Source organism: Linepithema humile, chromosome 4 (assembly GCF_040581485.1).
Source record: "Linepithema humile isolate Giens D197 chromosome 4, Lhum_UNIL_v1.0, whole genome shotgun sequence".
Classification (NCBI taxonomy): domain Eukaryota; kingdom Metazoa; phylum Arthropoda; class Insecta; order Hymenoptera; family Formicidae; genus Linepithema; species Linepithema humile.
The window spans coordinates 15,676,934-15,690,508 of record NC_090131.1 but is presented as its reverse complement, the minus strand read 5'-3'; the positions used below and the strand labels follow the sequence as shown (position 1 = coordinate 15,690,508).

At 28.4% G+C, this 13,575-nt stretch overlaps 1 long non-coding RNA gene across 2 annotated transcripts; it reads right to left on the bottom strand.

Moving 5' to 3' along the window:
- Positions 1 to 3,530: 3,530 nt before the first annotated feature.
- Positions 3,531 to 8,006, bottom strand: LOC105680179 (uncharacterized). 2 transcript variants are annotated; one of them, XR_010889760.1, is made up of 5 exons: positions 7,847 to 8,006; positions 6,468 to 7,651; positions 5,909 to 6,137; positions 4,102 to 5,550; positions 3,531 to 3,915 (listed from the first exon to the last, which is right to left on the bottom strand). It is a non-coding gene; the product is annotated as an uncharacterized lncRNA (long non-coding RNA). The 2 variants fall into 2 exon arrangements; XR_010889759.1 differs by lacking the exon at positions 3,531 to 3,915 and having other exon boundaries at positions 3,968 to 5,550.
- Positions 8,007 to 13,575: the final 5,569 nt, after the last annotated feature.

Below are 13,575 nucleotides of genomic sequence, written 5' to 3'. Positions count from 1 at the left end.
ACTATCGTAGGTTTATTAAAAATTTCAGCAAAATTACAGAACCATTTACTTCACTCCTCAGAAAAAATGTACCATTTAAATGGGAAATGAGGCAACAAATTAATTATGAAAAATTAAAACAGTTACTATCGAGAGAACCTATTTTACAATATCCAGATTTTGATAAAGAATTTTTATTAACCACTGATGCAAGCGATGAAGGAATCGGTGCAATCTTATCACAAGGCGAAATAGGCAGCGATCTTCCCATTGGTTACGCTTCACGAACATTAAATAAAGCAGAAAGAAATTACGACACAACGGAAAAAGAACTTTTAGCTATTGTCTGGGCAGTGAAACATTTTCGACCTTACTTGTACGGTAAACCATTCAAAATTATCACGGATCACAAGCCGTTAACTTGGCTCTTTAATGTTAAAGATCCATCATCCCGACTAATGCGCTGGCGATTAAAATTAGAAGAATATAATTATAAAGTCGTATACAAAGAAGGAAAACTAAATACAAACGCAGATGCACTCTCTAGAAATCCGCAAATAATGGCCTTTCAGATACAAGCTTCAGGTAGTAGCGACGAATTTGAGCTATAGCCTATTTTTACAACATGCACTAAACGATTCATTGTGGGAAACAGATAATATAATCCCTCAAACTTCAGGTAGCATAAAAGGTCTTTTAGTGAAAGAAATAAACTCTTCTTCTAAAATTAAAATTTCTCTTTCTAAAAACGGTAATAAAGCAGAAGACATAACGCTCGCACCGGGAAATATTAAAATTAAGAAAAAGAAGCATCTAACTGAAATAAATCTCGTTACACGCGAAAATAAAAATACCCCAATAAATATGGAAGATATTTTTAATTGCTTAATTAAACTAAAAGAATATGTAATTGCACATAGCCAAACGATAATTTCGATAGCACCTATAGGAGACGCTAACAATAAAATAAAAATAACTCAAATGATAAAATATATATTTAAAGATACACCAATTAAAGTATATCTATTAGAATCGTTAACACAAGAAGTTGTTGATCCAATAATAAAACAAAATATTTTAACAGAACTACATAATTCAGCGATCGGAGGTCACAAAGGCGTAACAAAAACTTTAAAACAAATACAACAATATTACTCATGGGATGGTATAAAACAAGACGTAAAAAATTATATAAAAGCTTGCCATGATTGTCAAAAACGAAAATTAGTTAGAGTAAAAACAAGAGCACCCATGTTAATTACTGACACTCCAAGTGAGGCATTTGAAAAGGTAGCGATCGACATTGTGGGTCCTTTGCCGGAAACAGAGGAAGGACATAAATACATCTTAACCACACAGGATCAATTAACGAAATTCTGCATGGCTTATCCATTGCTAGACACAAACAGTATGACCATAGCTGATAAAATCGTCAATAAATATATTTATACCTATGGTTCACCTAAAGAATTGTTGTCCGATCAAGGTACTAACATTTCAGGAGAGTTAATGAAAGGAATTGCAAAGATCTTTGAAATCAAACAGGTAAAAACAAGCGTTTACCACCCTCAGTCAAATGGAGCATTAGAGCGCTCACATCACGTATTAGCTGAATATCTAAAACCATATATTAATCAAAATCAAAATAATTGGGATTCATTTCTAGATGCCGCTATGTTCTCTTATAATACCGCTTATCACGAAGGAACAAAAATATCTCCGTACGAACTAGTATTTGGACGAAAACCGCGACTTCCTTCCGTACTTGTAGAACCGAGACAAGGAATCACTCATGAGGAATTTCTCGTAGATTTAACGAATAAATTGAATTACCTAAGAAAAAACGCTAAGAATAATTTACAAAAGGCTAAAGAGTCAGCGAAAGAATATTACGATAAGAAAATGAAACCATTAGTTTTAGATCCGAGAGAATACGTTTATGTATTACACGAAACGGTCAGAACAGGCAGTAAAAAATTGTCTGATCAATACGACGGACCTATTGTACCAGATTTCGACCATCCATACTTGCGAATCGGAACTACTGAAATCCGCTAGATTAGAAAATATATTGAAAGAATGCGATATCCGTGTAATGAAAATTCATAATACTGTCTGGTATCAATTACAATCTGCGAACTCGTGGCTTTATACTGCGCCGCGGGAGGAGACCCTTCACATTTTATGTAAAGACGACAAGCCGCGTCAAACACAACTACTTTTAACTGGTTTAGTTAAACTATTCCCGGAATGTGATGCCATTTCGGATAATGTTTTATTACATACCCAAACTATAAGCATAATCGATACCATTGATAAAGATTTTATTCCTAACGTTAATCTTAGTACAAACAAACTATGCGAAGATATCAAGAAAAATAATGTTAATATTTCAGAGCTTCAATTGTTAAACATTGGTAAAACACCTCACTTAGATATTAATTTGTTAAAAACAGCTAGTTCTAGTTTGGACGAATTATATAAAGAAGCAAATGAGATAGGCAAACATCACCAAACTAAAACCTTATATAAAAAGACCTTGAGTTGATTTTATTATATATTATATACTATGATAGGATTAGTTATTATCTATATAACGGTAAAATGTTCATTGATTAGTAAGTTTGTTCATATTTTTAAATTATGCTGTATACCTAAAGAAGGTTGCGTTCAGTATTTTAACAACTGTTTTAATAATAATATAACCACTTGCAGTGCTCATCCGACAGCTACGCAACGCAAAGTTACCTTTATATCGGTACCGACCGACAGCGAAGAATCCCTTCGTATCGAAAGAGAGGGACATGGAACAAATAACGAGATCCGACGTTCTCGCTCTCGTAATAATCGATTGTCAAGACTTGAACGCGTGTAAGACAAAACACGACTATTGTATCGTTTTAAGAAAATTTAACATTGCGAATTAATGTCATAGTATAAGAACCTATATATGTGTATGTTAGAGTATAAGACTACGTTATACCTCATTGTTAGAACATTGTTGAATATTAATTTTTCTGATCATTGTAATACTAGATTAAGTTATTGCGTTAATTTAGAAATAAGATCTTAAATGTATTTTTCTACTTCGAGAAAGATCTTCATTCCTAAGGGGGGAGATGTTACGTGCCGCAACTTATAGTTTCTTAGATTACTCTTTTTATTCGAACCTTTGAACCTTTTTTATCTTTACTCCTTATTGATCCTAAACACATGACCCTTTGATAACTGCAATAAACATTAACACTGTCCCTATGCCTAACGCATATTTTCCCTTTGACAAAACCGCCTTCTTCTAATAAACATTCCGCCGCTACGATTTTCCTACAGCATCTTAAACGAAGATCATTCTCGCCAGTTCAGTTCTCGATCAAAGCTCAAACCAGCAACACCGAATAAAGACTTTTTCCACAAACGTGTCCCGACTTATTCTAAATAATCTATTACGTAGCTATACGCTCGTAACAGCACACTGGCAGACAAACAATTTCCTAAAAGACCTAGAATGATAAATATCGGCAGACTGTACTTTCTGAAATTTATATAGGTTTCCACACTATCTGCAATTACATGAAGCATGTAACGAAAGGAATACAATTTATTTATGACGTAAGTGATTGGAAAATGTCTGCCTACTATATCTTCGTTACATAAATCTTTAAATTTTATAATTCTACTTATATTTACAAGTAAATAAGGCATCATGGTACGGCTTCTGCTGATATAATCGTAGATATAATATTGAGCAAAGCCTCGTAAACTTCCGTCAAAATCTCTATCGTTATTACAAACACGTAATCGTAGTTAGTGTTTAGATATGCTAGAATAATCTTTACCGAGATTATTTTCAAAAAACATTGTTGCGTTATGATTGTTTGCAACAGTTGTTTATTAGATGAAAAGCAAAGAGCGGTATAATCAAGTTGCATCACGCATCTGAAAAAGCGTTATAACATTATTATACATGTTATTCATTGAAACCAATGAATCTTGCATATAAATTTTATTTATGAATACATTTACTAAAATAATTTTTTTTATTATTAAAAGTATAAAATATACAATATAGATACAGTATTTTAAACATTTAAAGTAAAATGTCTTACGCACTATCTCACTTACCAGAGAATTGTTAATAATTCTGAAGTCTATGAATACGGGGGTTACAAACTCTCAGCAATTCCCCGATTTTAATTGTTCAACTGCTAAACAGTAACGATTGTAAGCGACTGAATGTCGAAACGACTGACTTGGATGACGGTATTATTTCTTCCTGGAAGTTAGCGGCTTACCAAAATGATTAATATTTTGACTGTAAAGTTTCTTATATACGTTGACATGTAAATTTCTACAGAAGCATATCGTTCTACTTAAGTATTGATAATAACATTAAAAGTTGCAATAAATATTACTAAAATAATACATAAATTTTAATTATAACGAAATTTTTCATTTTTTTTATGGAAGATATTATAATAAACATAGTTTTTATTAGCATAATATATATGATTACCCGGTAACTGTGGTTGTTATATAATACGTATCAAATAACTAGAACATTAAAATATTTTATTTTGTACAGTTTAATTAATATTATATATTTATATATTTAGATATATTTAAATATATTTATATATTACATATTTAGTTTTATTGAGATTTATACATTTGTACGCAATATCGTACTATTATTTTAGAAAAACTTTATTACTAATATTTGTTTAAATAATGAACAATATTTATTAGCGCATTCTAAATAAGTTGAGTAAAATGCTCTGTCCTTTTGACAATTATTTGCAACAGCTATTATAAATTCAATACTTATCGTCAATCTAATTGTAAATATATTAGTCGAAAATGTTCAGAACATAAAAGGAAGCAAAATGTACATGTAGAAAATAAAAATTACAATAACCGATTAAAAGCGTTTCTTATATATAGAAAAGCGTTTATCATTTTGTATAAACAAGTAATATGCACGTGTGTAGTAAGTGAAATTATCAAACATCTGCATACTTGTATATCAATACACTGGCTGATATGGATATTTGTGACATAATAACATATAAGTAGAACACAATTCGTTAGTAACACGTTTTTGTCATTTTAGAAAATATTCCTGTAATAAAAAGATGTCATTTACGTAACTTTGATGATAACAAATTATTATTGCTTTACAATCAATGATGTATTCATTTTCCTATTTCAAATAGTTAAAAATCAACATATTTTCTAAGTTATATAGGTTAACATTTGTTAACAGAATTGACAAATCTGTTGTTCTTTTTATGGTGCGCTGAAACATTTTACATATTACCTACATATTTGTGTATCATAAATTGTTTTAATTGTTACTTTTGACTTACTTTTAACACTTTTGATACAACAATGTTTAACTATTTTATTAAGCTATTTGCAGTTAACTATATTTATATAAAGATATAATGTATATTATAACCTCTCGTGTATCAATCAGGAGTGTTATCTTCTCTTGAGAAACTTTCAGTTGTGCGTTGTTAACAAATAAGCACAATGTTTTGTTTGAAGTGCGGTAGGACGTAAACTTGCAAGCTGTAACAAAATGCAAAGTATTATAAAATTGAGAAAAATTTTCTTATTTTTACTTTTATACATTTAAAAATAAAAGTCTTATAACAAAAATAGTATAAGAATTTTTGATTAATGTAATTTAAATATGCACATGTCAAAAAATTCGATAAATTTATACAACAAAGATGTAAGAATTACATGGTAAATAATGGAAACAGGATTTATACGAAGTGAATAGTATAAAATTTATGAAATTATGTGAATTTACAATATATATTTAGTAAATTTCTATTATTTATAAGGTAATTTTTACATCTAATTTTGTAAATTTATCGATTTTATTTTCGGTATAGAACACCGTATTTAATTATGGTATTACTTTTACTTATGACTGCATAATTGGACATCAAACAAACTGTTACTTATAATTATACATCTCCATTATTTCTGTTGTTCCTTATATTTGTACGTTTTGTAAACATGTGGATTAGTTCTCTGCGAAAAGTTTGTCCTGTTGCGCAGTAGAGAACAAAATTTATACTGTAATGTGCTGTGTCTAATAAGTCAAATATTATGGACATGACTACCACAATGCCATTATTAGATATCTGAAAAAATTTTTATTCTTATTTTTGTTTTATATAACTATTAATAATATCATATCAATACTTATATTTCAATGCTTATATTTTAATGCTTCCATTTTCATATGCGGATATCTAATATAAGAAATCTATTGTGTAATTTTATTCATAATGTAAAAATTAAACAGTAGAAATTATTTCAAAAAATTCCAATTTTAAGAGAAAAATTAATTAATATTTTTTTGTCATATACGGAATGCATTTTTAGAGTAAATAAATTGCTAAATATGATTATTATTATTTTAATATAAATTATCGATACGTATTATTTTAATATGAATTATTGATACGTACGTAACTAATAATGTAAACAAAGTAATGTGCAGGTAATTTCAAAATTACAAATATGCTCGAAACAAGAATAAGCATTCTTGTGATTTTATACTGAAGCTTTTTATCACTAGAAATCCGAGTTCTCTCATTAGAAGAATCGGACGCTGTAATCAACATTTTGCGAGCACGATCTTGCTGGTAAATGTGGTATCCTATCAGAGTATTACAGATTACTATCACGAGAACAGGTAAAGTAAATATTATAATAGAATCCATAATTCTTCTTGTCTGAGCAGCTCCTTTCTGACTGTCCAATTTTAAATGTTTGTATACATCATAGATATTTATATCTTTTTTAAAATACATTTCATCTCTATTATGCATGGTCCCAAAAATAAAAAAAGTTTGTAGAATGCTACGTAAAATCGCTAGTCCCATCAGCGTTATCACTACGATTTTTGCTCGTTTGACAGTGCACCAGGATCGACGTAGAAGCGGATACTTCGTCACCATATATCGCTCGATAGTAAAAGCTACTATAAGCCACACACTTAAAAACTCGGAAAAAAAACTCCAAAAATCCATAAAAAACTTTAACCAATACAAATAATTTTCTTTTGGTTTTATATTCATTAAGATGAGCCAGTCAATGAGTAATATTATTGAGAAGGCGATGTCGCTTATTGCTAATACACCCAAGTAAATGTTGGACGAGAAAGAACGCATCTTTTTACGGAAGAGCACAATAGCGGACAAACAGTTTCCTAAAAGACCCACAATAATAAAAATTGGCAGACTGTACTTTCTGCAATTTGAAAATGTCTCCAAAGCATCTGCAATTGCATGTTGCATGTGAAAAAAGAAATAAAATTGTTTTATAACGTTGATACGAAAGTCTCTGCCTACAATATCTTCGTTACATAAATCTCGAAATTTTTGAATTCTACTTATGTTTACAGGTGATTGAAGCGTCATTAAACGTATACTGTAGAAATAAATAAAATTTTCGGCCATGTTTCGCAAACTTTCGTCAAGATCTCTTTCGTTGTTACAAACATGCATTCCTAGTTCGTGTTCAGATATACTAGAATAATCTTTGCCGAGATTATTTTCAGAAAACATTCTGCGTACGATTATGGAATGTTTGCAACAGTTGATTATGAAATTAAAAGCAAAAAGCTCTGTAATCAAGTTGCGTCACGCGTCTGAAAAAGCGTTATAACATTATTATATTTGTTATTCATTGAAATCAATACATCTTGCATATAAATTTTATTTATAAAGACATTTACTAAAATAATTTTTTTTATTATTAAAAAAATAAAATATACAAAATATACAATATATATACAGTATTTTAAACATTTAAGGTAAAATGTTTTACGCACTATCTCACTTACCTGAGAGTTGTTAAAAATTCTGAAGCCTACAAGGGTTACAGACTTTCAGCAATTCCCTGATTTCAATTGTTCAACTGCTAAACACTAATGATTATAAGCGACTAAATGTCGACACGACTGACTTGGATAATGATATTATTTCTTCCTGGAAGCTTGTGGCCTACCAAAATATTTAACAGTTTGATTATAATGTTGCTCATATCCGTTGACGTGTGAGTTTCCGCAAAAGTCTGTCGCTCTACTAAAGTATTTTCAATGACACTAAAAGTAGCAGTAAATATTACTAAAATAAAACATGAAATTCATTTAAAACAAATTTTGTTATTTTTGTTATGACAGATATTACAGTAAATATAGTTTTTATTAGCATAATATTTATGATTACATGGCAACTGTGGTTATTATATATTACGTATTAAATAACTACAACATTATAGTATTTTATTTTGTACACTTTAATTAATATTATATCCCATGTGGGAATTTTATACATCAGACTAGTATTAGATACTGGCGAGATACAGATCCAGTACCGAAAAACGAGTTTTACGTTTCGGTACTGGCATAGTACAAAACCAGTATTAAAATAACAATGGTTTAGTACTAATCCATTATCTAAATCAGTATTGAGTAATGGTACTGAAATGGTATACTGCCGGTAAATTTGCGGTACTGTATCTGTACAAAAATTAGTAAAAAAAAATGTCAAATGTCAAGTACCGAGACGGTATACTGCCGGTAAATTCAAGGTACTGTGCCCGTACAGGAATTGGCAAAAGAAGAGCGTTGAATGCCAGTACCAAAATAATATATTGCCGGTGGATTTTTTTGTACTATACCTGTACAAAAATTAGTAAAAGAAATGTCAAATTACAGTACCGAAACGGTATACTGCCGGTAAATTCAAGGTACTGTGCCCGTACTGGAATTGGCAAAAGAAGAGCGTTGAATGCCAGTACCGAAATGGTACAATGCCAATAAATTTTTTAGCACTAAAATTGGCAAAAGAAGAACATCGAATACTTAGTATACATCATAGGAGGCAGTGTCAAAGAGTATAACCGTTGTATATTTTAATGTGACAGAAAGTGAAACTATATTCTAGTCCATTGCGTTATTAACAAAACGGATAAACTTAGTAAAAAAGAATTATATTTTTTTACGAAAAAAGAGAACCTTGAATAATTGGCCGAGAAACGGAGTAATAACAGTTATTGTGAGTGATAATTCTGTTATTTATTATGTTTACTAGTTGTCAAATTCTCTCTTTTTTTTTGTATTATGGAAAATAATTTTTTAATTGCAATTATATCAATTTTATAACTCATAGTTACAGCTATGTCCAGTGGTAAAAATTTAATAGAAAATGCTGAAAAGGAAGTACTTTTATACCAAAAAATATCGAGATTTAAAGAAGCTAAAGACTATATCATCATCATCGTTATCGTCATCATCGGATGATAATGAAATATATGAAAACGAGAATCAAAAAAATCAGTTACAATCTGACAATGTTGGGTGACCGAAAGTGAAGTTGAAAAACAACGTGCACAAATTTTGCCTTCTTCTTTAGCGTTATCTCATGATAATAGAAATACCAAGTAATTGCACACATATTTAGAATTTAAAATATTTTACATATTTGATGATAAAATTATCTGTTCATCATTATTTGATGATGATATTGAAATTATCTGTTAATACAATTTATACTTTTTAACAACGTAATGATTAATTTTGATGAAATTTTTGGATTTATTATTAAAAAAATAAATAAATGAATAATAAATAATAAATAAATAAACAAATAATAATAATAATAAATAATATTTTTAAATATTAAATATATTTTTCTAATTAAATAAGTAAAATCTTCAATTCTTTAGCATCTTTGATAATGAAATTACATCATCTTCATCAAGTGAAGAATTATGTCACGACAACGAAGTCGAAGAACAATTAGAAAAATTAGATCCAAACATTTCTTTTAAACAAAAGATACTTGATTGGTCTGTTAAAAATGTTGCATGTCTCAATAACAAAATGTTATCTGAGTTATTATGTATTTTGAAAACTGAACATGACGAATTTCCAAAAACAGCTGCAACATTTCTGCAAACTAAAAATTCCAGAAATGTTGTTAAATTTATGTTAAGTGCTAATGGATCGTTTGGTACTTACATTTATTTTGGTTTAGAAAAAGCTCTTAAATTGATGATAAATCCTAAAGTATATGTAAAAGATGTAATTGAAATTTTTGTTAACATCGACGGTGTACAAATTTATAAAAATTTAAAACAACAATTTTGGCCTATATTGATTATGTTACATGATAAGAAATACATTGTCAAACCGCAAGTTGTTGCTATATATCACGGTGAATCTAAACCAAAATCGCCAACGGAGTTTTTAAATGAATTTATAGAAGAACTATTAAGTTTAATGACCAATAAAATTAAATTGTCAGATAAAATATATAATATTAAAGTGTTAGGTTTTATATGTGATACACCGGCTAGGTCATTTATTAAATGTGTAAAATCTCACGTAGCATTTTATGCATGCGAACGTAAAAGGCAAAACAGTTGGTAAAAATAAACGCATATATTCGAGAACTACTTGTGAAGAATGCAATGAACAATCATTCAAAGAACGTAGGCAGCCTCAGCATCATCTTGATAACGAAATTTCTCCTTTATTAAAAATTCCAGGATTTGATCCAGTAAAATCAGTTGTTCTAGATTCAATGCACCTTTTATTTCTTGGTATTACAAAAACTTTATTAAACAATATTGTATTCGGTGGTCCTAAGAATAGTGGTATTGGGCCACGAAATCGATTATTATTAAGCAATTTACTCCATGGTTTATCTGGTCAAATTCCCTCAGAATTCCAAAGAAAAACTTTTGATATTGGTAACTTAAAAAATTGAAAAGCGACACAATTTCGTTTCTTTCTGTTATACAGTGGTATATTAGTACTTCGTCATGTTCTTCCAACTGATAAATATAAGCACTTTTCTCTTTTATATGTAGCATGTCGATTATTATGTAGTGATGATTTGGCAATATTAAACGCAGAAAATGCAAAAAAATTATTAATATTATTTTTTCGTTTGTTGCCTAAATTTTATGGTTCTCATATTCAAAGTATTAATTTTCATAATTTAATTCATATAGCAGATGATGTAACTCATATGGGATGTTCATTGACATTATTTTCGGCATTTCCATTTAAAAATTTGTTGATGACTTTAAAAAAATTAGTTCGTACACCAAATAATCCTTTAAGTCAAGTTGCAAATCGTTTAAAAGAAATTAATTTAAATACTAATATAAAGATTGTTCAATCTATATCAGTTACAGATTATGTTAAAAAGAAATCAATATATTTAGGCAATCATATGACAAAAATAATATTTAAAAGTATAACATGGAATAAAATGATTATTACAAATACATCTCCTAATAACATTGTACAACTAAAAAATGGCAATATCATACAAATTGATAAAATTTATTCGTTAAAAAATGATGTTTTAAATCAAGAAAAATTATCACTAAAAGGATCGTTATATTATGATACAAGAGATGTTTTTAACTATCCTTATAAATCATCTAATGTCGGTTTATGGCAAGTTAATTTAAGCAAATACCGTTGCGTTTTTCATGTTAAAGAAATTAAACATAAATGCGTACTTTTAAACATTAAGAATATTATGTATTGTACAAAATTATTACACGCTTAAATTTTCTTAGTTTGTAAATGTTTTAATAAATGTACATAAATGTAATCAATATGTACATTTAATTTTTTATTACCGTATAAATAAATATTTTAATACATTTCGATTTCGCTATCGATAGTTTCTGTATATGCATTTGTTTGTTGACTGCGGAACCTCGTTCTGGCATCATTGCTGTTATGTGTCAAAGCGTATAACTGTATATTTTTCTTGTATATCTTAATTTACGTGACAAAAAGTGAAACTATATTTTAGTCCAGTGTATTATTAAGTCTAGTGCAGTGCAGTGCTATAATTCGCATCAACCATGAATGATTTTTCATATTTGTGAGTACACGTATTTTTTCAATTTATTGGTAATTATGTTATTGTTAATTTTCAAAATAAAATACGTCATATTATTGACTTAAAAGCTTTTTTTACCAATAAAGAAAAATAATCGTAATTTATTATTCATATAATTTATTATATATAGAACTGAACTAAGTGATAATGTTACGCACGTAGTCGTCTGCTTTACTAGTATTCGGCGTCAAAATAAAAAATTATGTATAGATCTTGTACACACCAAAAGAATGGTTATTAAAACTTAAACGCACATGGTTTTGCAAATATCCGCCAAAATTAGAGTACGATAAAGTACAAGAATGGAGTAAAGAAAATAAAGCTCCAAAATTAACATGGAAGAAATATCCTGTTAAATTAATAAAAAATGCTAGTAAGTACAAATTAAAAAAAGTAAAATAAAAAATACATTGAATTATTTACGTTATATTATAGATAATTTCGATCAGGGACTACGTCGTATGACACGCATTTCAGAAGACACTGTTGTACTTCCAAGTGAAGTATCTGATATAGATGCTGAAGAATTGTCAGATACAGCATCAGATAAATCAAGTAAAATCAGTGATTTTGAATTTCAATCGTTTTCAAGTCAAAAAATTGTAAAAGAAAAAATTACGGAAATAGAAGAAGGTATTTATTGTTTGTAAACATGTTTGAAATTCGTAGATTTATACATTTATAATTAATATTTTTATTTCGTAGATAATGACGTCCCAAGCAGTTCATCAGAATCAGTTACTTTTAAAAATAACAAAAGTTTATTTGCAATGCAAGATTTGACAACCAAAAAAAAGAACAAGCGTAAAGCGACTCTCTCTCTCTCTGACAAAGCCAAAAATTTAAATCTATTGCAAAAAATAAAATTACACAATAATTGTATAGAAAATAATGGTGTAGTATTATTTAACAATTAAGATTACTTAAAAAACTTTTACAATAATATAACTTAGATTTTCTTATAATAAATAAATAAATAAATAAATAAATAAATAAGTTAATAAATAAATAAATTAATAAATTAAGAATAAATACTTATTTGTTTTCCTATTTTAGAATGCACTCAAGTCATTGCTAATGCTTGCTATGAACAAGTAAAAGTACTTATACAAAAAAAGATGGATAACATAAAAAAAAGGATTTTATACGATATACGGAAAGGATTTGAAGAATTACAAAACAATTTATTATTAAATTTATCACACAAAGATGAAATGAATCCAGTTTCTGCTTTAAAACAAATTATTGGTTTTACATTACTGATATCTATATTAGATGATTTTGATACTTTGGATGCCTCAATGGACGTTGACGAAAAAAAAAATGCCTTGGTAATTAATTTTTTTAGATTATTTTAATATTTTATTTAATAAATAAAATATTTTATAGGTTTATATTTTTTACAGCGTACGTTATTTGAGAAATATGTTGATGTAGCTTCAACACACAGAAAAGCTATACATAATGCTTTATCAGCTGTAATGACTAAAGATGTCCAGATATTATTTACTGCTTTTGGTCGACAAAAAAATGAAACAAAAAAATGAAACTTCAGCAAAACGAAAATTTATAGTTTACTTATAGGTATGCGTTATTTCAGCTTCTATTAAATTAATATTAATTATCAATTGATATATTT